The 17,214-nt window shown below is 37.6% G+C and overlaps 1 protein-coding gene across 4 annotated transcripts in view; it reads right to left on the bottom strand.

The window, feature by feature from the left end:
- Positions 1–17,214, bottom strand: part of mpp7 (membrane protein, palmitoylated 7) — a 203,917-nt gene that overhangs the window by 102,831 nt on the left and 83,872 nt on the right.

Genomic DNA, 17,214 nt, shown 5'->3' with positions numbered 1-17,214 from the left:
TCATATAAAATAAAAAATGGTATAATCTAATATTCGGCATCTGCACAAAAGGCTCTGCCTGCGCTTGGAAAATCATGACATCTCCCGTCCTCCCACTGTGAACCTTCAAACTACCATCAAATTAAAGGCCATTTTTGCTTGCTGTACTGGTGCCAGAGCCGAGGAAGGGCTCGCTTGTCTTCTGTTTATTTCCTACTCCGTTAGTGAATAGTTTTCGGCAGAGAGGAATTCTGAGTATGATTTTCCAGCATGTCATGCAACCAATTCTCTCTGCCTGCCGAGCAGTCACTATTCTGAAAACAATGTGTGATGGATAGAAGTTCCCTTGGGCCTGTCTAATTAACCCAGATCACAGATATGATAACCCCCCCTTTATAGCTCATTCGGCCTTATAGGTAATCTTAAAGGGGCAGTAACACCAGTAAATGAAAGGGTTTCCTATGTGTTAACTATAATGTACTTACTCTTTAAACAGGAGCTGACTTATATAAATAAGCTGCTGTATAGCCATGGGGGAAGCAGTAAAGCGGTTTTAGTACCTCATTAGGAATATAAACAGGGGCTGAATGTCATTCGTGGATTTCTAACAGACTAATTATTAATATATTTACAATTATTTCATTTGTAGGTGCTGGATGATACAAAATGAACAAAATGAAAACATATCTTGACCTAAGGCACTTTCTTAAGAAGTGCTGCGCTGCCATCTTTGCTGTGTATCCCAGGCAACCCTTGGGGTCCAAATATTACATTGCAAGATTGCAGCAATTGAGGCAAAAAAAATGATTTAATTCACTTTTTTTAATTAAATACAGTCTCCTGAACTAGTGCATTTGCAGTACAGAAACATTTTCTGAATCCCCACTACTGCACATTTGAAAGACTCATTCTAATCCTGGGACACAAGTCCCATGCCTTGAGAAAAAAAATGTACTGGTTAAATTCACAGGGGCAAGAATTTTAGGCACCCCCCCCCCTCAAATTTCCTTTTAAATACATGGTTTCATTTTTATCCTTTTACACTTTTTTTTTTTTTGCTACAGGTACGGGACCCATTAACCAGAATTCTCGGGACCTGGGGTTTTCCGGATAAGGGATCTTTCTGTAATTTGGATCTCCATACCTTAAGTCTGCTAATAAAATTATTTAAACAGTAATTAAACCCAATAGGATTGTTTTTAGCTCCAAGGATTAATTATTATATCTTATATTAATTATATATTAGTTGGGATCAAGTACAAGGTACTGTTTTATTATTACAGAGAAAAGGGAATCATTTAACCATTAAATAAACCCAATAGGGCTGTTCTGCCCCCAATAAGGGGTAATTATATCTTAGTTGGGATCAAGTACAGGTACTGTTTTATTATTACAGAGAAAAGGGAATCATTTAACCATTAAATAAACCCAATAGGGCTGTTCTGCCCCCAATAAGGATTATTTATATCTTAGTTGGGATCAAGTACAGGTACTGTTTTATTATTACAGAGAAAAAGGAAATCATTTTTAAAAATGTGAATTGTTTGATTAAAATGGAGTCTATGGGAGATGGCCTTTCCGTAATTTGGAATTTACTGGATAATTGGTTTCCGGGCAAGGGGCCCGATACCTGTACATATATTTATTTATATTTGGAAAAATGCTGTGGATTTGCTGTAACGTAATGCTGATTAACCCTTTCCCTGCCGGGTGACGTGGCTTCCCTGAGATCTAGTGCTCTGCAAGTTTAGTGCCAGTGATGCAGCGTCAACATTATTGGCAAGCAAAGGGTTAATCCTGTTAAGAACTGGAAAAATCTTTTTCTCATAAAGCATGACAGAACTGCTGGAGAGAGATCTCACAAGTGAATGCAGTTCTCTATGCAAGCACATAAGTGACTACGACTTTTTCAATACAGTATTTAAGTAAAACAAATGAACGAATCAACTTTATTAAACATTTCAATATTTTTTTCAAACACAATTACAATCTTTTAATGTAAGGTTCCCTTTATGAGTAAAAACGCTGTGGCACCGTAGCTCAGATGTTAACTTTGCGTCAAAGGCTGCAAATATTTCTTGTTTCAAATATAATTTTTTTTTAGCCCTAAATATGCTGGGGTGCCATTAGATACCTTAGGGGACCCACACAACTAAATTGTCAAATACACCAGTATTCATATGGCACTGTGTAGTGTGTTTATATGCCAGGGTTTTACACAGCTTTATAAAAAGGCACCTAGATTAAAAAGGAAAGAAATAATGATAACGAGTCAGTTGGGTGAATAACACCGGGGGGGGGGGCACTTGTGTGTCAGGTTAAGAAATGCAATTTGGGTGCATTGCCAGCTTCCAACTGGGTCCCACTAGCTTTGAGTTGGCACTAGTAATTCTGGTCTGCTATGTAGGGGTATCATGGCACTACGGCACAGACATGGTAAATGTTATGTTTCCAAATAAACAGTCAATAATAATGTGTAGATCTGTCTTGGTTCTGACCTCGTCTATCAGCATACAATGAATTTTTAAGAAAACAGTACAAACTGTGTAATGGAGTGCCACCTACTGGCTTCCAAAGGAAAGTGATGGTTCACTGAGCTCTGTAGTGAATTAATAGTGAGCGTTCTATGCATTTGATAAAATTGGTTCTGTCGTTTATTTACATTTCAGTAGTGAGAGTTAGATCCATTCTTGGTTGGTCAGTGCCGTAAGTTCCAACCTCTGGAGCTACAGACGCGCAGCAGGCACTAGTCTAGTTTCCAATGAATCTGCGCATTATTCCTAATTGTTAACAGAAATATGTACGCTGGAATTCTTGGCTTGGGATTTGCTACAATCCTTTAAGTCAATTAAACTTTCTTGGATACAAATGAAAGTGGCCCTCAGACTTTGTCACTCTTCACTTTCCCCCTGAGCGCGAAAATGGAACAGGCGGTATATCAATTTAATCTGAAATAGTAATCATGTCATAAAAGAGGGCCAAAGGGTGCACCACTTTCACACATCCACAGGATTCAGGCAATGAATACAACGAGAGAGTAAATGTATTCGGTACGTGTATATCAAGTCTGGGTCAAGTCTGCAGAGAAACACATTCTGGTCAGGCTCACTTTGATAGGCAACACCGAGCAGATGCAGATACGAGCTTTACCTCTGCTGCTACACTCGGAACAATAACTGCTAAGTAAGTGCTCAGTTTTATTAAGTTGAACTGAAGCTGCACATGATTTATCACACCTTGAAGATGCTAAAAAGCTGGAAAGATGATGTACAAGAACAGCTTTAATGGTTAAATCAATAACCAAAGGGGGCAGCTGAAATGAGGCCCTTTTTCTCAAAGCCACTGCAGCGCCTTCCATGTGAAAACACAAAAGCAATTTTAGATCCTCCCTACCCATAACACGAAAGTTAATCATTTATTTCCTATGCTGCTTCCATTTTTGTCGCTCTTGTTAAAAAAAAACCTGACATTGCAGCTCACCCACTATACAATACAATTTTGCTGTTATTTGGAGATAATTCTGGTGCTAGTCTGTAGTAAACCTTGCAAAACAGCTCACTTACTGTAAATGTAATAATAGGCGCCAGCATACACTGAATATAAAAACAGGTGTTTGCATAAATTCTTTTTTCCTTCAAATGTTTTTGATTTGTTTTCTACTTCTTTCTAAAGTTTGCAATTTTTGCAATAAAGGTGGAGTAAGTTATGACTGGATTTATCTTTTCTTTTTTATTAAACAAAAACCTGCCATTCTGCAGGGGTGTGTAGACTTTTTATATCCAGTGAATATGTGCAGCAAAAAAATCACAATAACAGAAGGGGTTACTGTTTATTACATTGTAAATCTGGCATTTTTTTCTAATGCAAATGATTACTGATATCTATCACACTTTAGTAAACGGATTCCAAGGCAGCCATCTTAGGTCATTGTGCCTGAACCTGAGCTTTTAGAAGGAGCCAGCACTGCACAATGCAACTGCTTTCAGGAAACCTATTGTTTCTTCTGCTCAATGCAACTGGAGAAGACATGAGCTAGACTTGGATCTTTACTATTAAGTGCTATTCTGATACCTACCATTAGGTGGGGAATGTGAGCATTTTTAGGAATACAGGGGCCTGGGAACTGCTATCTTGCTGCCTTTCCATTGTTCTGCTGATTGGCTGCTGGGGGGGAAGGGAGGGGGGTGATATAACTCCAACTTGCAGCACAGCAGTAAAGAATGACTGAAGTTTATCAGGACACAAGTCACAAGATGGCTGAGGGCACCTGGGAAACTGAGAACATGCCTAGGCATAAAATGTCAAAATTAAATATAAAAAAAAAATGTCTGCTCTTTAGAAAAAATGGATTTCAATGCAGGATTCTGCTGCAGGAGTGCTATTAACTGATGCACTTTATAAAAAAAAAAAGAAAAAATATGTTTTTCCGTGATAGAATCCCTTGTGAAGCCGTCCCAGTGTTTTATATAGTGCACAGAGAGGCTGGTAATGAAGCACATAGACACAGAAGATGCCAAGGAGGGTATTTCAGCAGATCAGTACAGCTGGCAGTGAGAGCAGATACAAGGGGCAGCGCTGAGAGCTGGCTGGAAGATTATGCTAAAAGAAACCTGTCCGATATGAAATTCTGCACAGATTTCAAGGTAAACAACACGGCTTTGCCATTTTCTCACATATTCAATCAAGCCAGGGCTCAATAAATCTATCGCTAGGCATCACATTAGACGGCAGTGCCACACAGAATTTTTAAAGCATGTCCACATTAACAGGAACACAGATGGCAGAAGGTGAAAACATCTTATAGGGCATTAAGAGTCAGGAAATACACTCGGCTGTTTCTTGCCAAATGTATACTTTGCATCCTGTGGATATTTACACACATAGCAGAAACGGCCTCGTTCTCTTCTGTTTGCCAGTAACGGATTCAGATTTAGACATTTTATTGAGAATATTTTCCAGACATAACAAAACGTGTTATACATATAGCACTCCTTACTGTTAGTGCTCCCCTCAGATGCATGTGCTGCTAGCACTGACAACCTCCCATTGCCAAAAATCCATTTCCGACGGGGATAGACACCAGACTACACGACACACTGGGGCCAATTAAGACTCATGACAGAAAAAAAAAATGAAAGAAGTGCCAGAAAGTTCCACTATTTGATATCTTTATTTTCAGCATAATTATCGTTAAGACGCAATCTCGTAGCAAAAGAAAATAAGAGACTCCTGCTAAAACTGGAAAAGGAGAGTTGTTTTTTTGACTTGTTCATCTTAAACCCCCTTAGAGGACCAATAATTGACCAGTGCCAGCCATCTTAGTTCATAACAAGAGTTACACATATATGAAAACATTGCTTTGTCAGCCATAGTTCCATGACCGAACTTTAGACTGGGCTCCCTCTTCACTAAGGGATCACTTGGGGGGTAAGCGTCAAGGCTTAGGAGCCGCTAATCTATGGTAAATTCTGATTACAAGCCTGTAGGACAAGGACTAATGGCCACAAATCTAAATAGTCTAGATAAGACAGTTTACTTTGATTTTGGCTGAATCCAGAGCCTTCATTTGAACCAAATTCCAATCTTCCACATTACGTTACATTCAAAGGGACACAAATACACAAATTTGAATACTTAAATTATGGTCCATGTTCCATTTGGTATTGGGCCAAATCTTTTTGTGGATGTTTGTGAAGATTCTCATTCATCATGACGTTTTACCAGAAACTCGACTGGCTTTCTCAATTCAGAATGACTTGTACAAAGATCTGGAATAAATTCCCTGGAATGTTGCTTCAATTAACACAATCTGTTTATCATAACCAGCATGGGGGCAGGGACCTGATGAAGGTGAGGAGTTGGTTGTGTTAGCATGATTGGAGCTTTTATTGTTATTAAACCATCCAGGGAGAGGTGCCAAACAGCATTGTATGTGGCAGACATTAGATGTCACACCCCCCGCCCCTATTTAAACTTGTTTTTTTTGTTTTCATATATATGGTTTCTTTAACACCTCTTTTGAACCAGTCATTCTTCCTGTCTAGAATTTGGACTTGACGGTCTTCAGATGTGTGTCCTTTTTATTTTAGATGTAGGTACACGGCCCTGAGGAGCCATACGCTGGTGTAACTGTTGTTTGTTTCTCCCACATACAAGTCAGACCACTCCTCGCTGCACTGCATACACAATGTTACTCTCTTAGGGCTCTGGTACACAGGGAGATTAGTCGCCCCTGACTTACATCCCACCGCTGATTTACAATTTTTTCCAATGGGATGTCATATCGGGGAGTTTAGTCACCCGCAACAAGGGAAATTTGTTGCGGGCGACTAAACTCTCTTGTGTGCCAGAGCCCTTATGCTTTGGGTTTGGGTCTTTTGGGTGAACCAGTTGCTGCCTCTGTGTGTTGCTGGGTTTAATGCAAACAGGGATGCTGTGTTTTTCAGACACCCCAGCTACATAAGGGACGACCAAGTCCTTTCACCCATCATGTTTTTCAACTTCACCAGTAGTTTTGGTGTTTTTACTTCTCTTTCTTTTTGCGGATATGATATTTGCCAGAGTCTAAAAAGGATTATTATAGAGCGTCCAATGGCCAAAAGCGATATCAATGAGTTAAATCTGGCAGCTAAAAATGCCTTAAACTTTTCACTTCATATTATTATAAGGGAGAAGACACACAGGGCACTTAGTTGATGGGACTTTTTAAAAAAAATTCCCTGCACCTAATCGGCACATGTGCAAACAGCACAACTGGTCTTATGAATGCATATATTGACCTATGGCAGCTAAATCATTGTGATTATAATGTCTTAGCGACTGAATTTTTAGAAGTTGTGGCGACTAATTGCCCCATGTGTCTTCTCGCTAATAGGCTTGCACACTCAAACAACAAATACATACACAGTGGTAGCACACTCAAACAACAGATACATACACAGTGGTAGCACACTCAAACAACAGATACATACACAGTGGTAGCACACTCAAACAACAGATACATACACTGGTAGCACACTCAAACAACAGATACATACACAGTGGTATCTATTATAAAAATATATAGCATACAGGTTTGCTTAACATCAGTAATACAATGCAATCAATTATATGCATAAAATTCATACCACCCATATGTATGTATACATATGTGAGAAGTATGAAGTCTTTCTCAAGGGGGAATTCACATCCCCAGTTACAGGGTTGTACAATGGCTGAACCAAGAAACAAGAACCGGGCCACAATCTGACAGCACAAGAAACCACATTATGTGAATGTAGACTTTATAAAAAGGGATTTACTGTTTTAGGGTTCAATCACACCCACAGCTTTTGTTGACTATGAACAGGGTTGGACTGGGATACCTGGGTGCTTAAAGGAATGGTTTCCTTGTGGGCCCAAAACACTTCAGTCTGACACTAACTATAAAATAAGCTATCAGCAAATAAAGTTGAGAAAAGAATCATGCCTACAAGGTACCTTATTGGATATGACAAGGCAAACAAGCACCACCACAAAAAGATCCGATCCTTAAAAGTGAGATTCATAGACACCACATTTCTTCAATGCAAGCCAAGGAAACACAGGCTCAAAGAATTATAGCGAGCAGTGACAGCCCTCTACTTTATTAGTACTAGGGGTGCTCTAAATCAGTGATCCCCAACCAGTGGCTCGGGGGCAACATGTTGCTCACCAACCCCTTGGATGTTGCTCTCAGTGCCCCCAAACCAGGGAGTTATTTTTGAATTCCTGACTTGGGGGCAAGTTTTGGTTTAATAAAAACAAGATTTCCTACCAAATAAAGCCCCCTGTAAGCTGATAGGGTGCATAGAGGCTGCCTAATAGCCAATCACAGCCCTTATTTGGCTCCTCCATGTACTTTTATGGTGCTTGTGTTGCTCTCCAAGTCTTTTTACATTTGACTGTGGCTCACGAGTAAGAAAGGTTAGAGGCCCTTGCGCTAAATCCACAATTCAGCTATCCTTACAGTTTAAATAGACACTAAAAATCTAGTAAATAAAATGGATTCTTTAGATTTTTATAGTGTACTTTTATTTCTAAATTACACTGTTTAAATAATTCTTGGACCAACAAATATATTTTTTTTACCTGTAATAATGATGTGTAGGCGCCATCTCAGTGCATTGTGCTTGAGTCTGAGCTTTCAGAAGGCTAGACCCATGTGAAATTTAAAAATTAAATATAAAAAAATCTGGTCGCGCTTTTAATGAAGAAGCACTATTAACTGATGCGTTTTGAAAAAACATATGTTTTCCCATTACTATTCCTTTAAGTAACTTTAAAGCTTTGGACAACTAAATGTGACACATTTTGATTACAGATGATAACAATTTATTGTAAATGTCAAAATTAGGTTTTAGTTTTGATTTGGTATTTGGACAATTATTTCATGAAGTATTTGGCCTAACCCAAAAATGTTGTTTTTTGTGAATCCCTAATTAGTACAACTGTTGGATCTATTGTCCAAAATGCTTGGGAAATAGGATTTTTATAACTTGGAGCACCATGATTTTTAGCTATTTTTTTTATTGAACAAAGCCGGATTACTTTGCCATACGGATATATTCAACTTTGGTATCATCAAGTACAGAAAAAAGGAAATCCATAAAAGTATAAATAAGAGTTGCCTGTTTATGAAAAATGCATAAACCGTAATTTGGAGCTTTTAGTATAAAGGGTATCCAGATCATAAATCCCATACCTATAAATAGTTGTGATCTTTTAAGAGATCCCAGCAATTATATAAATATAGTTTTCGTTGTCAGACGAAAAAAAAAAAGAACTATTTAAGAAAAAAAAAAGACTTGTTATTGTGGCACGGAAACATATTTCTGTGTCTAGCACAAGATCATTACCCCATGGAAATGTTAATTGAGTTGTTGCTACTGCTCAGGGCTGGGTATTCAAATCCCAAAACATGTAGAATGAGCTGTGTAGTAACAGATTTGCATGGTTCCAGGTAGGGCTTGGCAACTCTAGGGTAACTGAATACATTCCTTTTTAATTCCACTGTGCTATTACTATTAATAACTGGATAAAGACGTGACACAGACAGACTGGGATATCCCCACAGAACTGGATATCAACTGGCTGAAAAGAACCTGCTGCAGAAAAATGCAGCTTCTCTAGGTATTTGGAGACAGGAGGCACAGGCGTTCTTTTGTGGATTTCAGGCACAAAGTCAACTTGAAATGGCTCCAGCCGTTCTACAATGATATGAGGTGTCAGACGATCTCTCTGGAGTACCTCATCATCCTGTATGCCAAATACCTCAACTCTAGCCCTATAAATTCTCTCTCTCTTCTCCTGCAGCGTTTTGGTCTTCTCTCAATAGCAGTGCGCCGTGCCAGAGAGCTTCTGCACGTTAGCAGGGAACTACAGTCGTGGTCAAGATGTACTCGCTTGTAAGGAGCTGTGTATTGGAATTATTTGTACCAGGAGACATCCTTTGAAGCCCATAATTAAAAACCACGGCTCAATTAATACGGGTCATTAATCATCTTGTACCAGAACAGGAAAATGATACATGTGCTCGCATGCTGAAGCCATTTAGACATAATAAGGATAGTCAGTATTCTGACCCAAGTAACCCATGTGGTGCCAGTTTTTAATGCAAGGGTATATAATGAATTAAATAGATAACGCTACATCCAAACCTATCCTTCTATCAATGCAGCCTCTCCCATGAGAATACCCAACAAGGGTGTGCCTAAAAAAAGGCAAATCTTAGCAACGTGGTTTCTGTTATTTCTTCTTTCTTTAGAACTTGCCCTCCAAAAACATATTAGGATAATTACCATTCTGTCTCCGAAGCGGGATTTATTTTTTACTGTAACTTCAAAGATTAAATTTACAATCTTTTAATTCCGACAACTGGATTACACTGTAATGATATGTAAGTGGAAAGTGCTCCCATGTTTGTGATAAATTGCAATTCCTGCAGTTATAAATCAAGTCGGCTCTTTACGATACCTGAGTTTAATGAATACCAAGTGATCTGTTGTTCCTTTTTGGAAACTCTGGCAACCGTGCGAGCGTTCAAATTTTAACAAATTTCATCTGTTCCAATTTCTACTTGATATAATCAAGACCAAGAAAAAAAAAATCTCAAAGACATTTTATTCAGTAGACAGTAAAAGTATTTCTTCCACAGGAACAAAAGGCCACAGGTTTGGGCATTCCATATGTTCTATGTAATCATCAAGGATGAACTATACAGAAGCGTATGATGTATCTGTACCAATTTAGATAATAGATAGCATGGAAATGTGAAATATGTAGCCCTTTTCCAGAAAACCTATTCCATGAATCCTTCCACCACCCTATGGTATGTCCAGTAGGAAACACCACAGCTCCATCATTTATTACTTGGAGCTAATGCTGGTGGTTGCTTGACAAGAGTTCATCCACGCAATCTTGGAAACAATACAAAAAGTAAAGATGCACCAAACCCATACATACCTAACAAATTCTGAACCCTAATTTGATTTGAAAACAGGAAAGGAAACCCAGAAATTATCTGAATCGTACACAAAAAAAAGTGATGCACCCTAGGTTGCAGCACCCCAATGCAAGGCCAAAAGAATAAAGCCCAAGCTGGGCTTAAAGATGACAAAGTTGAAAGTAAAAGTCATAACACAGACACCAGCCTTTTGAAATTATTCCAATTTATGACGTGTTAAATATTCTGTAGTTACTGGGAGAGACCATATAAGAATAGCATTACTGGTCATGAGTAATCCTAAAGCCCCAAGCACTACAACTGCATTTGCTTGCCATAAACTGCTGGGATTTGTAGCTCAAGAACAGATGGTAGGAAATTATGAGATGGCAGGAGGGAAAGTGGAATCACAAATGGGCAGCAGGTTGGATAACGTTGCTGTGTATCTTTCTAGTGTAAACTGGAAATAACTCCACCCACTGCTATAAAAATTAATAGGAAGCCTGTCTATACAGCACCCAACAGTAAATGGGAAACATGCCAACATAGCAATGACTGACTTTTCACTTTTTCGCATTTTGCTGCTTTTAATGCGAAAGATAAAAGTAAAATTGCCATTTCTAGAGAACAGACCCAACTGGGGTCCTCTAGCAGGTGCTGAACTAAAAGTCACACTATTGATTGCCTTCAGCTGCTGGAAGATGCTGAGAGTTGCAAGGCTGCAAGTTGGAAGTCACTAGTATAGAGATAGATAAGAATTGTTCCTTACCGGAAATAACATACATGTATCAGACATCAACCAATCAATTACATGAAAAACATTTTGAGAACTAATATGCTGTCTAGTCTCTGCAGGGCCTATTAGGTTTATGGCACAAAGCACTATTATCGGCATTCTACCCATCATATATTTGCCAAACCAAGAACATGCAAACCTAAAAATCCACTAATGGTGGACTGGGAGGGTCTCAATTTGACCACAGATAAAAGATGTACCGCAATTGTAATGCATTGAAATCAGCACTTCTATTTGAAAGAAAGATTCCTATATTTACAAGACAGAAATAAATAGTTTATATATAACTTTATTTTTTGGTGTTAAAAGGGCTAAGGTTATGGAGACAACATAAAAAGTGCCTAAATGTGAATTGGGGTGCGTGCAGGTATAGCTGGGGTAAAGTGTGGGGCATAGACTAATAGGCAGATTGATCAAAATGTAAGATTAGAACCCACCACAGAAAAATTCACCCACTTTTTATTCATTCCTGTGGGAAGCGTATTTATCAATAAGTGAAATTTAAAATACACCATTTGATAAATTCACTTCTAAAAATTAAATGAATTGTAAATAAGTGAATATTTCTGTGGTGAGCTCTAATCTTACAGTTTAATAAATCTGAAATCTGCCCCTAAATTGCCCTTTTTCTCAAGACTGAAACGTTATATAGGAATGTATAATGTATGATTTCACATTATTGTGCCAACAAGTTTTAAAGCCCAGTCATAAAATCCTGCTAAAAAGTGACTAATCTTCCCCAGATTGAAGGCAGTTTCAGCAAGTACACAGCTAAAACATAAACATGCAGACAAAGAAAGGCGCATGATAAGCCACGTACTAAAACTATATGGTAACCATGTAAAATACATCAAAAATATGTATAGTGTTCCAGGCTGAGAGCAGCTACTTTAAGAAGAAGCAAGAAATACTGTACATTAAAAATTAAATCCAAATAAAAAAATCACAACATTTTTAATTTCTTTTGCAAGAGTTATGATTTAGGCTTCAGGAAATATCACATTTATCTATAATTTATTTAACTTCCAATCTACAATTCTTTATACATCTATGATCCCACAACTTACTGACTATGTACTTGCTATAACACTAAGGTTTAAAGAAAATCTAATTTATTTCCAGTTATCAATCCAAATCTCATTTAAATGGAGAGGCTGAACACATTTTGATACCCAATGAGCAGGCCCTGCTGCAATCAACCAAACTCGCAATGTTCTTTCTATCTCAAGCTTTCTCTCCCTATCCAAACTTTTTTTCTTACAGCTGGATTACTTGACCTTTACCTCCCTGAGATACAGGATGAGAGTGTGTGCATATTTTAGTAGTAACCGCAGTCTGAAAATACGAAGCCAGACTGATGGGACTAATTTGTTTCCAATATGGGAAAAAAAGATCAAAATTACTGATTTGACAATCTGTTTCAACTCTAACCTTGGACACACGCCTCCCAACAAAAATACACATGCACTGATCATTAGACATTTCTTGCCTATCCCCTCTGGTTAACCATAATTGTTTTACCGTTCTGTTCTCAATGCAGAATCCACTTTGATGAATTATTTCTAGTCTGGGCAGAGCACACTAATTTCTCGCTTGCAATCAAATCAGGAGTTTATTAGCCAAGTGGGGGTGGAAAATCTAATGTTCAATTCCGAAGGTTGTAAAATATAGTCAAGTGCACTTCCACAGGGAACGCCTGAAATTAAACCAACATTGCAGCAATCCAAATTCTTCCTTCCTGTTTTGGGCCAAAATAAAAAGCATTTAAAGCTAAAGGTCCACTATGATAATATTCTAAAATCTTGCACACAGTAGTTTTGCTGTTGTCTTCTTACCCACAGAACCATAGGTCCAATACATAATAATATGTAACAGTAATGTAGGTTTCAATAACTTGTGTGTCTTTGGTTTAACCTCAGTGTCACTATGTTTGTTATTACTATGGACAACGTATGGGGAAATGATCCTTTAGAACTGTAACATTTTTTTAAGAGAAATTAATGTACAATAAACTCACTAAATATTCTCTGTATGTTGTAGAACAGGTAATAGCTTTCATATTTAATTTAGGCAATTTTCATTTACCATTCTGTTCTAGGACTATGAAGACTTTCATTCATACAGGTCATGGTATATATAGTATAAATAAATCTAAAGCAACTGGACTTGTTAAGTAATCATTAAAGACGTTTCACTACTCATCCGAGCAGTTTCTTTAGCTCAACTGACTGGTATGGGAAGTCCTCAGCATAAATACTCTTCCACTAATCCAATCACAAGTACATATGCTGAGGACTTCCCATACCAGTCAGTTGAACTGAAGAAGCTGCTCGGATGAGTAGTGAAACATCTTCAATGATTACTTAAAAAGTCCAGTTGCTTTAGATTTATTTATACTAGATTTTCTATTCTAGGCCTTTCCATCTTGATATCCAACCAGAAGATTTGTCTTACTTAATGAAAGACAAGGTCATTTTAAGCAAGTTTCCTTTTTGTTCTATGCACTCATCCCTGATTTTGACACTAACAATATAGAAGTCAGTGCTGCTGATATACTACTTAAGGAGTCAGAGCAAGCACATATAAAAATATATAACTTTAAAACCACTGAATTAAAGTTGTTCAAGGCTTTGGCACAACAACATTTCTTCAGAAGGGGTTTAAATGAAAGTAAAAAGTTCAATTATTGAACAAATGCTTACCAGGAGGTTAAATGATCAGCCTTTGATACTGAATATCATGCTAGAGACCCTGGTCCGATTCCCTGTGTTAAACTGCTTAGTGTGCCTATTATTCCTGCCTTGCTTGCTCTAACAAATTTTAGAGGTTATGTAATAAAAGGCATGTTTGCCCAGGAGCAGTAACCCATACTAACCAATCAGCGGGTAGAATTTATTGGTCACCTGTTTAAAAGCAAACATCTTACTGGTTAATATGGGTTACTGCTCCTGGGCAAACATAGTGCCTTTTATTACATATGGAGGTTTGAGTCACATTGGAGAATTTTCCTTCCCTTACTATTTGGGACATACACAGGGAGACTACTTTATCAAAATCGAATTTTCAAGTTTCTTAAAAAAAAAAAAAAAAACTGAAAATCTCCAATGTACTTATTAAATAAAATAAAAACTGTAAATTGTAAAAACTCAATAGCGTAAAAACAAAAAAGCACAACTTGAATGCAGTGAAATGAGATTCTATCCCTCTGGCAAATTTCAAATTAAATTCAAAAACTCAAACTGAAAAACAGCTTAAAGAGATACTGACACCAGAAATTAAATCTTTTTTTACATCTATCATAACATTGTCTTTGCAAGAACTTAATAATTTTGCCATAAAAGTATTTGCCTGATGCATTTACATTACCTGTCTGATTCCCTATGTTCTTCTATGAGGGGGCAGCCATATTTGTCCGTTAGCATTGGAAGCTGTAACTGACAGGCTGAGAAGGGACAGTCAGGTTGGCAAAACAGTCAGGTTTAGGGACTTCAAGTAACAATTACTACAATAGCAAACCTGTCAGCGGAAAACCATCAACATGATCTATAGGTAACTTTTTATGTAGATTCATATTTTGAAAGGCAGTTTTTTTGTGTCAGTATCACTTTAAATTTCTAAGCTGTTTTTCTACACGAACTCAAGAAGCTTTCAGACAGCAAACTTTCAAGCTTTTCTGCCCTTAAAAAATCTCTCAATATAAATAATAAAATTCAAACTCACAATTTTTGCTGGGAGGGAAAAACTGATAAATCTGCCCCCTAAGCCTAAAACATAAACTGATTAAACTAAAGTGCAAATAATAACATTCATAAACAGCCAAGACAGGGATGTGCTTCCAGTGGGACAATGTGCCCCGATGAATGAATTTGCAATCTTGGAAACCCCTATGCTGCCACTAGAACAACTGCCCTTTTAAGATATATTTTCATTTTGCTCTGATTTTGTCACAACCCTTCAGGGCATCAGTTTGAAAGAGACACCTATGGATACATTCTAGGTAATGATGCATCTGTACATTACTGCAAACTGCCATTCTACCCACAATATCCATTTTTTGGCCAAGATTTGCTACATACACAAATGTCAAGTTGAATGAGATACCACCACTGACACTTTTTGTTTAGCTTATTGCCTCTCAAACACATAAAACATGTAAGGTTTTTGACCTACAGAAATTACTTCTGAGCAATCAAGTCAGGTTGCATACTGATGGATCATACCAATCAGATGCGGTGAGGAGGGCTGGTCAACTGAATGGCATTTTGGTAAGTAATACGCTAGTCAAAAAAATTACTCTTCAGCAATATAGACCATATGAGAACATTTAGATGACTTACTCTCTAGTAAAATGGCACATTTGAGTACATTTAGAAAGGACTCCTTCCTTAAGCAAGCGGGCAATTGTTATAATGCAATGAACTCTCCCGCAGAAATAATTATCAAGCGGCTTTCACTTTGGAAAGACATTGACCTCATGTTTCCATGCTACGTATGCGTATATGAAAGGCACTGTTCCTATGGAATGAAGCCATCAAAAGAAACAACTTACTAGAGTTTCAGTTGACTTTGTTAAAGGAAATTATTTTAAATGAATGTGGCTACTGAACCACTGCCATGTGGGACCTCAAAAAAGAAATCCATATATATATATTCCTTATAATTTTTTTCTGTGAACATTTATTTATTTAAGCTTAACTCCAAGTTCTTAATGCTAACCATGCAGGAGTCAGCATTTCACTGTGCTATTTTATTCTTATTATACTCACCCAAACAAGAAGAAGCAAACATAAGTGCATGTTTTATAAGCATTTGCTGTAAATATGCCGCTGTAACCCCTTAACAGCAGGAGCTGAGCCGATGGGCAGGGCAAATAGAAGGCGATGGTTTACAAGTATAGGAAAACTCATGCCCCTATGAGAAGCTGTCATCGCAATGTATAGAGGAAAGGATGAATGCCTTGAATAAATGCATCACATATTTGATCTTCTTGGCAACTGTCTATATTTTGGCAAAACTCTGCATATTTGGAATCTAAAATATGAATAGGATTTGCCAGTGTGTGAAAGTTTAAGGGGATGAAGCATGGTAAAGAGTGGCTTAAACTGTAATTATTATTACATGATAATAAGTCTTAAGACTTAAATGTACCACCATATTTCCTGCAACAGCGTATTGCCACTTACAAAGACAGTGGGCACACTGCAGAATTTTCAAGGACAGACCCCAATGGATGACTATACATCCAAGGAAACTTGTTCCAGCTTGACAAGATAACTTTCAAGGTAGCATCTTTCAAAAAGATTTGTGGAAAACTAAAGGCGGTACAAGGTTTACCCAAGAGAATAAGCCATAGTCACTAGGAAACATTTTGCCTTGTACAGGTATGGGATCCCTTAACCGGTAACCCGTTATCCAGAAAGCTCCGAATTACGGAAAGACTGTCTCCCATAGACTCCATTTTAATCAAGTAATTCAAAATTTTAAAACTGATTTCCTTTTTCTCTGTAGTAATAAAACAGTACCTTGTAATTGATCCCAACTAAGATATAAATAATCCTTATTGGATGCAAAACCATCCTATTGGGTTTAATTAATGTTTTATTGATTTTTTATTAGACTTAAGGTATGGAGATCCAAATTATGGAAAGACCCCTTATCCGGAATACCCTTGGTCCCGAGCATTCTGGATAACGGGTCCTATACCTGTACAATATAAAATATGTCACTTTTACTCTTAACTTGAGTAAGAGAAGTAAGAAATCTACATATGTAGTTACAAAATAGAAAATCTGAAAAAATAGCACATATTTGTGACTTGGCAATTGGCTTCTTTATATAAAGCAGTTTGGAGTATAGGTTTAGAGCTCCTAGACAGGAAGTTCCCTCCAGTCTGGTGAGCAAGTGGGTCATGCTGTGATATAATATATATATATAAATACAGAAAGAAGGGGAGTTATAGAATCCATGAACAAATCCT

The sequence above is a fragment of the Xenopus tropicalis genome, chromosome 6 (assembly GCF_000004195.4).
Source record: "Xenopus tropicalis strain Nigerian chromosome 6, UCB_Xtro_10.0, whole genome shotgun sequence".
Lineage (NCBI taxonomy): Eukaryota > Metazoa > Chordata > Amphibia > Anura > Pipidae > Xenopus > Xenopus tropicalis.
This window is presented reverse-complemented; position numbering and strand designations above follow the sequence as displayed.